The following is a 17,465-nucleotide window of genomic DNA, read 5'->3' on the forward strand; positions in this document are numbered from 1 at the left end:
TCTATTAGAAAAGTAATGATGGTGTAAATTGATTTTACAGCGTCATGAGGTATTTTAAATTCCATTAAACCACCATTGCACACCTTGTTGTCTTGGTGCGGTCACACTATCGCAGTGCCTGATCGGCACCACAATGTGACAGCATCTGATCAGTGCTGTCACCCTAAAGGAGGAAGAGGTTACTCACCTCACCTCCAGAGCCTCTCCCTCCGTGCAGTTTGTAAATCAGCAGCCGGGTCCAGCATGGGTGTGGGTCTGATCCAGGAATGGGGATTGTGGTTAACGGATCTAGCATTGTTGTCTCAATCATTGTTCCTCCCAGAGAGCTGCAGCAGTCTGACATCCCATGTCCCCCTTGTCAGCTTCTAGGTTGGTTATTTCCCAGTATTACACGTCTCTCTGCGTAAGCCCTGTGGTCGACCTAGGGTCTTAAGGTCTGTTTGTGTGCCTGTGTCGTGCTTAAATCTGGTAGTCACGTCAGAGCCTCAGATCAGGTGGTATTAAGAGTCTTAAGGTAGTCTTCCCAATGTTCCACCAGGATATGTTTCTTGGGAGTCATTTGTTTATGGGACATAGCTTAATAGTAAAAGTTTAATATGATCTGCCGTATCAGGGCAGTTGTTGTGGGGGCCCCTGTCATTCTCCAATCCCTGGCTATCAGTGTGAGGGCCAATATCAGGACATGGAAAGCCAAGACAGATTTCACCTTGCCGAATTGGTCTACAGTCAGGAACAGTAGTCCCAGGTCCGGCTGAAGGTTAAACGTTGACTTCAGTATGGCAGAGAGTATCTGTTCCACCTTTTTCCAGTATGGTTTGATGTCTGGACACGTCCACCACACATGGAACATAGTCCCTCTCTGTGTGGCATCTCCAGCAAGTAGCTGAGGTATTAGGGCATATCTTTGTTAGTCTATCGGGCACCATGTCCCATCTAAATTGCAGCTTCCTCATTTGTTTCAAATGGGATACGCAGGTTGTTTTGCCCTTGTGTGCTATATAGGTCTTATAGGCAACCTGTGAGCTGCCATGTCCTATAGTTGAATGAGGGATTGGTCATGTTTATGCTGTATATCGGGTTGGCAGGGACCAAGGCTCTACAGAGCCTGTCGCTCTAGCGTCATCCCATGTTTGTAGCAGGAGGCCTGTGGTGATTAATTTGTCCGGGGTAGGAGGTCTGAGATGTGGGGGTATGCAGTACAAGTACCTCAGTCCTTCCCTTCATGTCCAGTGTGATTCTATCGCAATCCATTGCGGGGGTTAGTACATGCGTGTGATGCGTAGGGCTGCCTTGTAGTACAGCTTTAGGTTGGGTAGACCCAACCCTCCTCTCTCCACTGGTTTGTTTAACAGTGTCCTATCCTGCAATACGGCCCAAAACAAAGCGCACAATAGCTCTTTGGATGTATTCTAGCTATTTGTAACGGATCACCTGGCACCCTGACTGGGTACCTCCGTTAATGGATGCTCCTAGTGCTTCTTGAGGATTCCAAGCACTCTAGCCGACACCACAACCACCACAGGCCAAACCTCTCTTCCTTCAGAGTGAAGCAGGAACAAGCTCTTAAAAGAGCTTAGGAGTGATTATAGCTAGGGAATATGCAGAGCATAGCAATCCCTTGTAGCAGATTCCCCCAACAAGATACAGGACTCCAAATTAAGTGTGAAGTAAAACTGTCTAAAACTTTATTTTACTTGGGACTAGCCCATATGGTCATTACATTAACATTGCTGTGAAAACTCAATAAAATTACAAACAGTCAAATCATAGCAGGCAACATACAGTGACTTATTATAACATAATTACATATTTATAAATGGGTGGGGAAGACCATAATTAACACAAAATGTCTCGCCTGCATGCAGAATTAGTGAGATGCAAATCTAACCGAATATGCAAATTACCAGTCTTGCTATTCAGGTAGTGTATATTACTGTTGCTACCAACAGAGGGCACTACACAAGCTCCATAGCCAAATCCACCTAGTTGGTAGCAATCCTCAGCAGTACAGGAGAGCAGGCAATACATCCCAGGGGCCATAGTCACATGGCAGGAGGCTGGCAATCAGTCTTCTCCAATGCCCAGTGGCGAGGCTGGTTCCGCCACATTTCTCCCCTTTTCCAAACAGACTAACAGGGTATCTGACCTCCTGCCGGTCAGTGCCCTGGTTAGTCCAGCAATCCACCCACAAAGCACAAACAGTAATACAGCCCACTCACAATACATGGTTACTACACCTAAGTAAAAGATTAGCTCGTCCATGTGCCTCACCACGGCTGTGTGGGGTACTGATAGGCTGCCTTGGTGGGTTGCTGAGTGGGCAGAGACCCCCGGGCCTGGTTGGAGCCATGCTGAAAAGAAGAGTTGGTAGGCTCCTCTCTCGGGATCTGGGGCTGCTGCTGGAGGGGGTTACATAGTCCTGCTGCTGGAGGGGGAGACTGACTGTCTCCCCTTTGGACACACAGCCCTGCTGCTGGAGGACAGGACCGACTGTCCCTACCCCCGGTGGTGCATGTGCAGAGACCACGGTCCCATCTGCACTGTTGTGGAGCTTACTGTCTCCCCTTGGTGGGCTAAGCTGCTGCTGGGGAGAGGGGGTAACAAGCTCCTCTCCCATACATACTTTCAGCCGCTGGGGAGAGGGGGTAACAAGCTCCTCTCCCATACATACTTTCAGCCGCTGGGGAAAGGGGATATCAAACTCCTCTCCCTGACACTCTCTCTGCTGTTGGAGAGGGGGACCGACTGTCTCCCCTTTCAATATATTGTCCCGCTGCTGGGGAGCGAGATCGACTGTCTCTGCTCCCTGCCGGACACACTGCCGCTGGGGAGGAAGGATGGCACCTTTGTCTCCCTGTAATTCACTGGACTGCTGGGGAGAGGGACCAACTGTCTCCTCTCCTAAGGACACATACTGCCGCTGGGGAGGAAGGATGGTACCTTCAGCTCCCTGGGACTCACTGGACTGCTGGGGAGAGGGACCAAACTCAATGCTTCCGGTGGTATACAGTCAATAAGCCCCATCATGTCAAAGACAGGCGGCGTTATACGTTGGAATAGGCAAACATAATCCTGTTCTAGTTCCCACTCCCGGTTGGCAAGAAAAGATAGATCTGGCTGAATGGCATCGATCTCCGTAAGGTCCCAGCTGTCTGCCCGCTCAGCTCGGATGGACCAGAAGCGAGCAATGTCGGTTTCTCCGAACCGTGGACTAGTTTCAATAGTATCCCAAAAACAAACCAGGACTATCGTAGTCTTCCCCCTCAATACACTTGTACTCGATCAGCCATGGGTAGAGGTGGTAAGCATGCCACCGCAGGGCCCGATAGGAATCATCCAGCCACACCTCAGTCTCAACTAGCGTCTCCAGTTCGCTTACCCATTCCTCTGAGGGCTGGTTTCCCAATAACGGCATCCGCAGCTCTAGTTGTTCTGCTTGGCGCTGGTTAGTGGTCAGGATTTCCTCGCACCGGAAGGGTCGAATTTCATCGATGTCCTCCTTCCAGAGATCGGTACGAAGCGCCACCCTCCACTCTGTCTCTCTTTCCTCTGGGATAGGATACTCCATACTGCGCAACACATCCTGTAGTCGCTGCTGGAGCCTGGCGTCAAAGTGAGATACTCCACGGCCTTCCATCTCTGAAGTAGTGCTGGTTTTCCCAAGGCTAGGAAGCCATCCCGCCGCTGCCACCAATGTAACACAGCTCCAGTACTCCGCCAAGTCTGCTTCCTTGTAGCTATCAGGGACCCTGAAACACTTCAGACCCAGACGCTGAGGCTTGACTGGGATCACTTAGGGCCTTTTCCACCCTGGACCAAACACCAGACGACACATGGTGAAGGTTAAACAGCAACTCTTTAAAGAATACAGCACACATAGTTTAAGCCCCCAACAGCCTCATTTACATACAATATGTTACATAGATTACTATAGTACAAGGAAGGGTGGGGTCAGACAATAGCAAGGGCTGATGGGAGATTGAGGAGGGACAGAGCAGCTAGATTAAACTGGTCTGGCAGTGTCCCTGGGACAACGCCCTGCTGGGGAAACAATAGGACAGGAAAAAGGGGGGAGGGGGCGATGCACAGACCAGCAATACATTCAACATACCCTGCACAAATAATATGCACAATGTGACAAAACACAAAAGGAATTTGGGAGCCCACCCATAGTGTCTGTCTTCCATCCCCAGTGATGGTGATTACCGTCACACTATTTTTTTGGTAGTGGAATCTGTAAAGGTGCAGAAACGGTACTGCAGTTTGGGTAGCAGTGACATCTTCACTGCTGCTAGCCTGTCCACCCAGGATAAATATTTGCCTTCCAAGGACTGTAGTGATTTTGTCATTACTTTTTGCATGCTTTAATAGTTGTGTTTAAATAAATCATTTAGGTTTTTTGGGAGCTTCAGACCCAGGAAGGAGACCTAATCAGTTCTCCAATCTAGGTGGAAGGTGGCTTGGAGGGATATCATGGTTTCCCGTGGGATGTCAATCCCCATAGTCTGTGTCTTGGTTACATTTAATTTGTAGTAAGAGATCCGTCCGTACAGTTTGAGCTCTGCGACGAGGTTGGGCAGGGATATGCGTGGTTGGGACAATGTCAGTAAAACGTCGTCCGCAAATAGATTCACTTTATATTCGCGGTCGCCGATGTGCACCCAGTGTATAGAGGGGTTGTTTCGTATAGTGGCCGCCAGCAGCTACAGGGCCATCATGTACAGTACAGACGACAGCGGGCATCCCTGTCTCGTCCCTTTCGTGATTGTGAAAAGATCCGACAGGAATCCCGCATTAATCCGACAGGAATCCCGCATCTACCACCTGTGCTCCCGACGAGTGGTATAGGGCTCGCACAGCGGAGAGAAATCCAGCCGGTATTCAGAATTTGACCATGACCGCCTCCACTAACTTCCAATGGAGACGGTCGAAGGCCTTCTTCGCGTTGAGAGAGAGGACCAACCCTCCTGCCGATATTCCACCCCCTTTTCCAGCTGTACATTATATCTACCATCTTGCGTGTGTTCTCTGAACCCTGGCGCCCCACCACAAGCCCCACTTGGTCATTGTGTATGATGTGGGGTAGAATAGCTCCCAGTCTAAGGGCTAGGAGTTTGGCAAATATTTTTTGGAGGGAAATTGGTCTGAAATTTTGAGCGTTGGTTGGTGATTTACCAGGCTTGGGCAAGGTCACTACATGAGCGAGGAGTATTTCTTTGTGCAGTCGTTGGGTGTCTATAGCCTCTGTAAATAGGTTCATTAGGTATGGTGCTAACGTATGCCGAAAGGTCTTGTAATATGAGTTGTCAAAGCCATTCAGACCTGGGGATTTGTCCGATGGCAATAAGTCATTTGGTTTTAGTATCTCGTCTATAGTAACCGACGCAGTAAGGGCCTGTTTCTGTTCTATGGTAAGTGTAGGGAGTTGGGTGTTAAAGTATGTGTCGATGTCCTTGGTGATAGGTTGGTGTGTGTTCTTATCAGATTCCAAATTGTACAGTTCAGATACAGTTCATCTAGCAAATTCGTTGCTGATGTCTGTTGGGATCATTATTTTGACCACATCTTTTGAGTGTATGTAAAGTATCTTGTGTTTGGCCTGTTTCGCTTTGAGTCATTGCGCTAGGAGCTTGCTAGCCCTGTTGCTCTGTGCATAGTGGGATGCTTTAAGTTTTTTCAGTTGATAACCAATCCTGTCCAGGGCTTGCTAATGTATAAGCCTAGAAATTTGGGTGAAGTAGTCTTTTAATGTGGCTAAGGGTGCTTGTTGGTTTCGGGCATTTAGGAGGTCAAGTTCCTGCTGCCAGTGTCGCAGTTGTCAAAGTGCCTTTTTGCGGAGATACGATGCCCGCCATATCAATAGGCCTCTAATCACAGACTTGTTTGTCACCCAAAGGGTGTTGTGTGATATCTATGGGGATTTGTTTTCCTTGAAATACTGTAGTAGTGCATTTTGTAGGTCGTGTTCAAATGTGGTGTCAGTAAGTAGGGAGGTGTTCAGTCTCCATGGGCTCCTATGTTTAAAGTCATACTGGTCTTTGAGGTGGCATGTTATTGGGGTAATCTGCCAGCCAACTTTGAACGTGGTCATTCGTCCTGTAATGCGATTCCAGCAGACATACCACATATGCTCCCAGGGAGTTCAATTCTCTGCTCAATATGTGCCTCTTGACCGGAATATTCAGTCCTCTAACATTAAATGAGCACATTTTCGTGGAGGGTCACATTGAGCAGTTTCTGATTGGGAGAACATTATTGGTACTCTGCTTACAGGGTACGCTCCTCCCAGCTTTCACAAGCAGAGTGTATTGACACATGTCTGTCTGGTCAGTAACCTTTGCTGGCTTTGTGTATCTGTGGTGTTGGCTGCATAGTCACCCACATACGGTTGTGTCCAGTTTTGTGTATTGTGTGAGACGCCCACTCAGCTCTGAAAGGAAAGGGAAGAACCATAAAGTAGCATCCATGACTGTCAAGGAACAGTCTTCATGGGTACTGAGAACGGGGTAAGAAATTTAACTTGGAGAGAAAAAAGGTGAGTATTGCCAAGGGAATGGCTAGATGCTGGAATACAGTGTCATGGGGGGTAGAAGCTTATGGCTTCTTCCTAGTGTGAACATCTTCCCTTTGGTTGGCCTAGAATATTAAGGTCTATAGGGGTACCTGGCCTCATCAAGTATTTGAGTAAACAGAGAAGTGGTGAGAGCTCAGTTGGAGTGATGCAGGCGCGGACTTAATGCACCGGGAGGTGAAACCTAACAAATTACACTGTGGGTATCCTCTGTCTTATAAGAAGTTGTGTGCAGCTGGATAACAGTTACGGTAAGTACATATTTCGTTGGTTACATACATGCAGCAGCAGTTTTCAAATACATAACACTGTGCCGCCTGGTCCCTGGCCAGTCTCTCCTATCGCTGTCTGCCCTCCCACTCGCCATCACTGTAGGAGCTGGAAGGCAGTGCCGCATGAGACCAGACAGTTTGTAGGGGTCCATGATCCCACATGAGAGGTAGATATCCACCTGGCGTTGGCAAAACGTGTCGGGTTGACATTCCCGCCAGGTCTGAGGGCCGGGTTGCAATGCTCATCTAAGGGAGAGGGTAGTCTCTTAGACATGAGGAAGCAGACCCAAGCAGTGTCCCAGTGTCGGCAGCAACACACTCCCCTGCTTCCTCCCCATCAATTTTCATTAAACGGTCTATATCTGTTGCACTATTATATATAAAAAAAAAGTGTTAACTTATGTGAGATATGGTGAATAAACATCCCATGTCCTTAAGGATGATGGGCAGCTAGAGTGTCACTCGGTTGCCCGTGTCAAGGTTCCGCACTGGCTAGCATTGGTATGTTGTATTCCTCATTTGAGTGCAAAGTGGGATGTGTATTGTGAGGCTTTATACTTGCTGTGCACAGGCATGGAAAGCGCTGTTAAGTTCAGTAAAGTCCTTCACTGATGTCTCCGAGCCTTCCTCCATTCCGGCTGGATTTTCCTTGGGCTGTGATGACCGTCACTTTGCCTCTTCTTCAGCAGCTTGATGGGGTATCCCCATTTGTAGTTGATCTGGTGGGCACGCAGCTGTTCTGTGATGTTCCTGAACAATCTTCTCTGTTTTAGTGTGGAGGCCGAGATGTCCGCAAACACTGCTATCCCTTTGTAGGTTTCCCACAGTTTTCCTGGTCCTGCTGGCTCTCAGCACACTCTTTAGCATGGTAGTGGTGCATGCGAAGAAGGACTTCCCTGGGGGTGTCTGGTGGTAGGAATTGTGGTTTTGCCGTCCTGTGGATACGATCCAAGGGGAGTATGTCATAGGGTACGTCTGGAGCCAATGCTTTAAAAAGACCTGTGACATAGGCCTGAAGGCCAGCTTGCATGGTACTCCACGTATACGGAGGTTGTTCCTTCAGGAGGGATCTTCGAGGTCAGTGAGTTTGGGGTCTTGTGTCTCCATTCTTTCTATGATGTCCTTCACTTTGCTTGCGAGGTCGTTGTGAGCTGTGGCCATGTCGGGCATTTTGTCCTCAATGGTGGAGTTTCTTCACCATTTCTTGTATCTTGTATTTATTGTATTTCCTTGCAGAGGTCTCCCACTGAAGTGTCGAGGTGTGCCAGGAGTTAGCCAACATTTCGTCCAGCATTCTCTGCATGACCCCCTGGGTGAGCCCTGGTCCGCATCTGGAGACTTGGAGCCTTGCTCTGTGTTGTCCTCAACGTCATCTTAGCTTAGCTCGTGTTGGATCAGGTTTTTCGATTGCCCGGCTCTGTAGGCAAAGAAATTAGCTTTTTCCAGGCATTCTGTAGCCCTCTTGCTTTTGGGCTGAGACAAAGCCGTCTGTTGAACGTTTGATTTGGGCCAAAATTCCTCAGTTTAGGCTGAAGGGAAGCGAAGCAGTTAAAACATGTAACTGCTCAGGTCTGAGTCTAGGACACGTACAGTAGGTAACAGTCTTAAAACCGCATCATCAGTACATAAGACAAGAAAATTATCTTGCCATGCAGATAGAAAGATTAAACCTGTAAATCAATTTGTTCCTCCACGCATTGCCTTCATGCAACACAAACTGAGAGAGAACATTTTCAGAAAGCATCATAGCAGTCATTTGTCATTCAGCCAATTGAGAGTCACTCTTAAAATTATATTTCACTTTAATTCTAACTCATGCTTCTTTGATAAAAGGTAAGAGTTTGGTACAGGCACACACTGTCAATGTCCTCGTCTTTCTTTTAATGATGCCCTTTAACATGTAAATTACCATTAATGCTTCCTCTTCCCATCATGCCGCTCATTTGCTTACCTGTTTTATGCCTCGATGGCTGGTAAAGGTCAAAGTACATTTAATGCAATAATACGAGTCAAAACATGCTTTGCTTTAATGTACTTATAAGACAACTGTTTTTGTTTCTTTGCTATTTTTTGTTCTTTGTTTGTGTTTTCAACATCTCTTTAATGGGTGCTTGCTTAAAAAAATAATAATAAAAAAAAAGGATCCAGTAAATACTGAGATATCTAATGATAAGACTAAAAGTCATGACATTCTGAAACAAATTGGCAGCTTTCACAGTTGGCTTGAAGAGTCAACATTGTCATGTCAGACTGAACAAGGATTACTTGGCAGTACCGAGTCCTTTTTAAATCATTACAATGACAGATCAATTTGGCAGGATCACTTTGTTCTGACACGGAATTATACACAGATGCAGTAAGGGTTTGTGGTTTGGATTCTTTTGGAAAAGTTGCTGTTGTACGGGAAAATGGTCAAATACATTAAAGCACATAATTTGCTTGAAACACGATTTTTGAAAATTTATTACCAAGTTTTATTTTCGAATTCAGTAGTATTTATTTTTCTTTCTCTGGAATACGTTATTCTTTCTGAAAAACCAAAGTCTTAAAAAAGTAGTTGGATATAAAATGTCTATTTTGTGATCATGTACTATGGTTATAGGTCGATCGGTGCCTCTCACAACTACAAAGAGTAGGCTATATTGGTCTGAAGAAGTGGCCAGGACAATAAGGAACATTGTGGAAGTTTTATTAAACTGTTTTGCAGAAGTGGGGCAACCATGAAAACCAGTGGAACTAGCAGGCACATTCTATTGATGGCTCCTCCCCCTTTCATTATTATGCACCACTTTTTAGAACAGAATACTGTGATACTTTGCACCCACTGTGTCATGGCCCCTGAAGCAGGAACCAACTGTGTGCAGATGAAACACGTTAACTATATATCACGTAGGCTCTTGTTTACCGATGGGCATAATGTACAGATAACTTTCATTGATATCCAGGGAACACACTAGGTGTACACTAGATTTGCGCATTTAGGTTTTTGGCAACTTGTCTGAAATTCAGAACTCGAACGGCCAATGCATGAGACATTTTGTGATTTGGAGTTTAAAAATCTAAAACTAATTGTTCACTGTTTTCCAACATGGGCATGGTGTGGGGGATTACAGTTAAATAATGTGTAATAAACAGATCTCTGTCCACCTGTCTGCCCCAACAATTGGCTACCTGGTGAAAGCTACATTTAAAAAAGGGTGAATGGGAAACTTGCTTAACCCCTTAAGGACCAAACTTCTGGAATAAAAAGGAATCATGACATGTCACACATGTCATGTGTCCTTAAGGGGTTAAACCTGGTGGGCTTTGAGTGGGGTATGAAAACAAAATGGGGGTTGAACTTGCTACTGGATGGTATAGACACTGGGATGCTCCTGTGTTTATTAAGCAGCCCCCACTTGCGGCCTGCTTTAGGATGCAGCTAAATGTCCCCCTCAGTGAATTTTTAAAGCCCATAGTTGCTGCTCATGGGTGGGGGCAGCGGTGATTATAGCTTGCTCACCCCATGTTTTTCTTTACATAGCGACCACATGCTATCCAAAGACCGCTGTAGGCTGTATTTATTTTGGTGCTTGGAGTGTTCGTTTAAGTATCTTGATTCAAACATTTTCAATTATACTGCTCTATAAACTTACCTTGCAGACATGGTATTGCTAAATATCCGGTGGGCAATGTCTCCTTTAAAGGACCACTATAGGCACCCAGACCACTTCAGCTTAATGAAGTTGTCTGGGTGCCAGGTCCATCTAGAGTTAACCCTGCCTGCTGTAAACATAGCAGTTTCAGAGAAACTGCTATGTTTACATATGGGTTAATCCAGCCTCTAGTGGCTGTCTCATTGACAGCCGCTAGAGGCGCTTCTCACTGTGATTTTCACAGTAAGAAGATGCCAGCGTCTGTAGGAAAGCATTGAGATTGCTTTCCTATGGACTAATTGCGCGCGCGGCTCTTGCCGCGCATGCGCATTCGGCCGATGACATCAGAAGAGGGAGGAGAGTCCCAGCGCCGAGTGAGCCCGACGCTGGAAAAAAGGTTAGTCTTTAACCCCTTCCTCCCCCTTCAACGCCACAGGAGTGGGACCCTGAGGGTGGGGGCACCCTCAAGGCACTATAGTGCCAGGAAAACGAGTATGTTTTCCTGGCACTATAGTGGTCCTTTAAAGTTATGGATTACACTTTTTCCATTTCCTTTGCATATGCCAAACTAGTAAAAGTAAGGCAATTATTTGCTGCCATTTATTTACCTGTGACTAATAAAACAGCTTCACATTTTTATAAACCCAGTACAATGTTGCTTTAGAACTAGTACTAGTAGCTGTGGAGGTAAGTAAGCACTTGCTGGGCCCTGAACAGTGGTATATCCTGGTTTTGTGCTGCCCTAGGCCTGACAAAACTCAGGCGCACCCCCCCGTGCCACCCCACTCTTCCCCCCTGCCCCACCTTCTAAATACACACACACACACACACATTCACTGACAGACACACATACACTAGCTAACAGACATACACACTCACTAACAGACACATACAGTCACTAGCTAACAGACATACACACTCACTAACAGACACATACAGTCACTAGCAGACACACACATTCACTAACAGACACGCATACACTCTCACTAACAGACACACACATAGTAACACTCCCTAACAGACACACTCCCTGACATACACACACTGACACACACACACAAACACACACACACTAACAGAGAAACACACACTCACTAACAAACAGACACACACTCTCTAACAAACAGACACACACTCTCTAACAAACAGACAGACACACGCACACTCACATTAACACACTCACTTTTTTTTTATTCACCCCCCCAGCCTCCTTACCTTTGGGAATGCTGGGGGGGGGGGGGGGTTCTCCCTTTCCCTGGTGTCCAGTGGCTGCTGGGCTGCTGGCATTCCAGCTCCCGGCTTCACTCTGCGGCGCGCGAGGGAGCTGAGCAGAGAGCTCAGGGGAAAGTGCTCCCTCGCCAGCGCTGCCCACCCGCCTGGATTGTCAGTTAGCCGCAAGGCTAACAAGACATGTGCCCTGGACATTTGAAAAAAAAGCCGCCCAAGTCAAATGCCTTGTTTGCCTCGCGGCTAATACGTCCCTGGCCCCGACTGTACTTTCCATGCCACTGGACCACCAGGGAATGCCATATCCCCCGGTCAAGTAAGAAGCAGGGTGGGGGGACTAAAAAAAAATATAATAATGAAATATTTAAAAAAAAAAAAAATCAAATAAAAAATGCCCCCTCCCCCCAAATTACATACCTACACAAACACACACACACTGCATTATATAAAACACACTGCATTCACTATACATACACTACACAAACACACACACTCTGCATTCATTATATACACACACTGCACAAACACACACACTTTGCATTTAGTATATACACACTGCATTCACTTTACGCACACACTACATTCACTATACACACACTACACAAACACACACTCTGCATTCATTATATACACACTACACAAACACTGCATTCACTATACACACTACACAAACAGACTCTGCATTCATTATATACACATTACACAAATACACACTGCATCCACTACACACACACACTACACAAACACACAGCTCCCCTGTCTAAACACACTGCATCCACTACAAGTGGCATGTATATTTTGTGCATTTACCTTTAGAAATAGTTTATTTTTTCAAAATGGTAAATGTACAGAATATCAGTAAGTTATCTGCCTGAAAGTTCACAGATTACCGGTATTGGCTCTAAAAAATCAATATCGGTCGATCCCTATACCGTACCAATAGATTCTATGGAGCTTAACAACTTAGAGGATTCACGTTAAAATTGATGGCTATACTTACGATTCTCTTGCTCCGTGGAAGCCCTTTACATATAATAACCTTGTTATATTTAAAAAAAAAAAAAAAAAAGTGCATAACGCAAGGTATGTATGACCTATGTTTACCTCACTATCTATTGTGCAATTATCTCTTGTTCATTCTGTGTATACCATGCACTACCAAAATAAAGAATAAAAAAATAAAGAATAAAAAAAATATTATGATACTTTTATTAGCAGTGTAGCAGTAACAAATTCCACGGAATCGACTGACCAGTAACAGCAAGTGAACTGTGTTAACTGGCTCAGTTTTACAGAGATAAATCGATATTATGGCATGTATTGTTTACATTGTATTAACCTTTCTTTATATAAAAGTTTACAATCTGGGGCGTGGCCAGGACACCGAGAGAAATGGCAGCATAGACGGTGAGCTCCCCACAGGCTCTGCTTTTATCCTCGCTGAGCAAAGTGTCGAGTGCAATAATGGGGAAATCCCACAGGGCATCACAAGCCGCCAAACCCGCCGACACCCCGAGGGGGTCCCCGGCCCCATCTATCAGGCACTACCTCGCCACACCGGCGGACCTCACCTCACAGGCCTCAAACGACTCCGAGGCCGCGGACCCATATGGGGCACCAACGATGCCTCCAGACTGGATGAGGATGATCAGCAACATCCCTACAAAGGCGGACTTGAAGGAGGCAAACCAAGCCCTGCAACGCTCCATCACGGAGGAACTGCACGCCATGAAGGAGGACCTGCAAGGCCTCAACCATAGAGTCTCGCAATTGGAGGCAGACTCCGACCACGTGCAGGCAGTACAAGCGACGACCTTGGACACCATAGCCAAGCAAGCAACCCAGCTCAGGCAAATGGCCCACCATATCGAAGACCTCGATAATAGAGGCAGAAGGCAAAATATTAGAGTTCGGGGCGTCCCTGAGAGCGCCGCAAACCCGGAACCGACACAAGAGATCCTGACAGGCCTATTCAATAAAATCCTGGGAAGACCTGAGGCCTCTACAATAGAGTTCGTAAGAGCCCACAGGGCTCTACGCCCTAAGGGGACACCTGAAGACCCCCCCAGAGACATTGTTTGTTGCCTCGCTAACTTCCCGCTGAAGGAGGAGATTTTACAACGAGCCAGGAAGATGGATCGCATACCACTAAACGGAGCCCTGATTCAGCTGTTCCCGGACCTCTCCCCGGCGACACTGGCCTATCGCAGGGCCATGCGCCCACTCACAAAGATCCTGCAGACCAACAAGCACCGCTACCGCTGGACCTTTCCGACCGGCTTACAAGTCTTCAGGCCGACAGGTCCCTTCCTGGTGCAAGAGGCAGGGGATCTGCCGGAGCTGACCCAGGAGCTACAACTCCCCCCGATCCAGATGTTATGGCCGGACCCGCTGGCTTTTTATCTGCCAGCCCCTGCGACCCAGCTACCCCAGCAGAGACCGCAGAGACAACGACGGGGCCGTCAACAGGTGATGCGCCCGTCCGGGGCCTCCGCATAACTTACAAGGTATGCCGCCCGGGCCCCGCTGGGGTTCACCCGACCCCGGATACCATCACCCATTGACACACAGTCACCGGGCCCCATGCTATCCACAGTACTTACGTGACACTCCCGATGCCAACAGGGCACAAGATGAAGAGTCGGGCCTAGCCTAGCTTACCCTCCCGCACTGACACTACTGGCGGACCACCGGAGCCCCATCCTGCCATATAGGGGCCACTCCGCAGGGGGCTGGTGGGACACGGAACCATCATCCAGGCTCTCCCAGTTGACCGGGACTGAAGGGGCTGCAGAGCCACTTTTGGGGGGGGGGCCCGGGGCACTGGGGGGTCGATGTGATGTGAAGCAAGAAGAAGTACGGGGGTTTGTGCCCCCGGCCGGGCTGGGTCGGGGGGTCCCCCGCCCTGGCGCGTGACGACCCGTGAAGGAGAGCGCGCCTGGGGGGGGCCGCCCGGCCTGGCCTGGGGGGGCCCGAGCCCCCGGGGAGCGAAATGTTGGTGGGCACAAAAGGCTGATTTTGGCTGTGGGGGGGGGGGGGGAGCGTCGGGGACATGGGCACATGATGTCGGGCGGGGGCCGGGCATGGGATTGGGCAAAGTTCACCTGTTACACCTATTACGTTTTACAGGTTTAAATGTTAGCTGGTTATTGTGAATGCACTTACACCGACTACACACTAACTCACTAGAGACTCGACACGCAACAAAGCTGCATGGTCTAGGGCCACGCTTTAAGCAGCGAGGAACATACAGGCTACTACTGCACACGACGAGCCGACAGGGGATGATATGGGAAGTGTACCCAAGGACCGAAGGGACTAGTCCCACAACAGTCTACTCACTCACAAGTGCTGTCACGAGACTCGTGACCTCCCTTGACCCCCGTAAAGGAGGGGGCTAACGACCCCGGGAAGGGGGCCACCTCACACCCCTGGTGGGTGGGTGCCTTGCCCTGCCCAGGCAACCCACATCCTAGACAGCGCTCAGACAGACGCTGGTTCACTTCTGACAGTATACCTATCCCTATTTCCCCACTTCTTCTTCCTAGACGACCCTCCCCAGACCGTCACCCTGGGGTCCCCTAAAGGCCCCACCGGGGCAATCTGCCAAACAGACCTCCACATTACCACTATAAACGCAAGGGGGCTTAACAAACCTGAGAAACGCACAGGCGCACTAAGAGACTTCCACAGATCCAGAATAGACGTGGTCTATATCCAGGAAACGCACTTTAAAGCGGGGCTGCGGCCCAAACTGACTAATCATAGATACACCAAAGGATATTACAGCGATTATAAGGAAAACAAATCAAGAGGGGTAGCCATACTGATACACAAACGGATACCTTTCCGTGAAACTGAAACCTTGTCTGACCCGGACGGGAGATACCTGTTCCTGAAGGGCACCATAGCCGAGACCACATACACATTTGCAAATGTATATGCCCCTAATCAAAGGCATGTTCCTCCAGCGCACGTTACGCACATTGCAATCCTTCACGGAGGGCATACTGATTTTGGGTGGGGACATCAACCTGACACTAGACCCTAACTGGGACTCGTCCTCCGGGTCTTCCAGGGTCCCGACGCAACACCTAGCACACATAAAAGCCCTACTGAAACGCTCGCAGCTGATCGATTGCTGGAGAGCACACCACCCGGACGAGAGGGATTATACTTTCCTGTCTCAGCCACATAACACATACTCACGACTAGACTATTTCTTCACGACACACCATCACCTAGCCCTGGTGAAGACAACAGAGATATGCACGGCGACATGGTCTGACCACGCACCGGTATCCCTCACCCTCTCCTCACCACTGTATAGGCCAAGGGCGACTAAGTGGAGACTGAATGACTACTTACTCTCCCTACCAGACGCCCGGTCAGAGACTGATGAGATCTTGCAGGAGTACTTCGCGACTAATACCCCAGACCAAACGTCACCCACATACATTTGGGAGGCGCATAAATGCGTGATTAGGGGATACTTTATGCGCAAGGGATCACTGCTTAAGAGACAGAGAGAGGCACGAATCACGTCCCTAGTACAGGACATACAGGCAACTGACGAATGTAACAAAAAGGACAACCTCCCCACACACCAGGCTAAGCTACTCCAGCTGAGAAGGGAACTGTCCACACTCCTGAACGCCAGCCACCATAGAGAAGCTGCCAGACAAAAAGCATTTTTTGAGGCGCATAGTAACAAAAGTGGGACATTATTAGCAAGAATGCTGGCCAAGCGTAGACAGCTGACGTATATAGACAGAATTAAGGACGGGAAGGGAATAACGCACCGCCTGCCTGCCGACATACACAGGATCATACGCTCATACTACAAAGATCTCTATTCCCTACCGAGCCCACAAGACACACATTCTCGGGCCAACCTCATGACCCGGATAACTTAATTCCTACACAACAACACACACACTAAATTGGAACAAGATATCGCAGACACCTTGGACGAACCCATCGCTATTGAAGAAATTGAGAGGGCAGTTAAGGCCTCCAAACTGGGCAAAAGTCCGGGCCCGGATGGCCTCCCATTACACTACTACAAATGCTTCGCGGGGACCCTGTACGCACCAATGCTGTCCTCTTTCAACGCGATCCGGGAGGGACACCACCTGCCTCCGCAGTCCCTACGTGCACACGTCACACTCATTCCAAAAGAGGGGAAAGACGGCGATTACTGTAACAATTATAGACCCATTTCCCTCATAAATATTGATACGAAGCTCTTAGCGAAAATCCTGGCGGCCCGTCTGCAGCCGCACGTGCCCACCCTGGTGCACCCGGACCAGGTGGGGTTCGTGATGGGACGGGAGGCCAGGGACAACACGATTCGGGCTCTGTCAATAGCCCACCGGGGGGCGGGGGGTGTCGGGGGCCTTCTCCTGCTATCCACAGACGCGGAGAAGGCCTTCGACAGGATTGGGTGGACTTACCTGTTCCAGGCACTCACACACCTCGGCATGGGAGCACACATGAGAGGCTGGATTGAGGCACTGTATAGGCAACCCACAGCCCAGATACTAGTGAATGGGATTCCCACAGATGACTTCACTATCCAAAACGGCACAAGGCAGGGCTGTCCCCTGTCACCAATCCTTTTTGTCCTAGCACTCGAGCCTTTCCTACAAGCAGTTAGATCAAACCAGGATATAACAGGGATAAATAGGGGCACCACACAGCATAAGGTCGCGGCTTACACCGACGACCTTCTCTTCTTTGTCACTAGGCCTGAACTCT

Source organism: Pelobates fuscus, chromosome 9 (genome assembly GCF_036172605.1).
Source record: "Pelobates fuscus isolate aPelFus1 chromosome 9, aPelFus1.pri, whole genome shotgun sequence".
Lineage (NCBI taxonomy): Eukaryota > Metazoa > Chordata > Amphibia > Anura > Pelobatidae > Pelobates > Pelobates fuscus.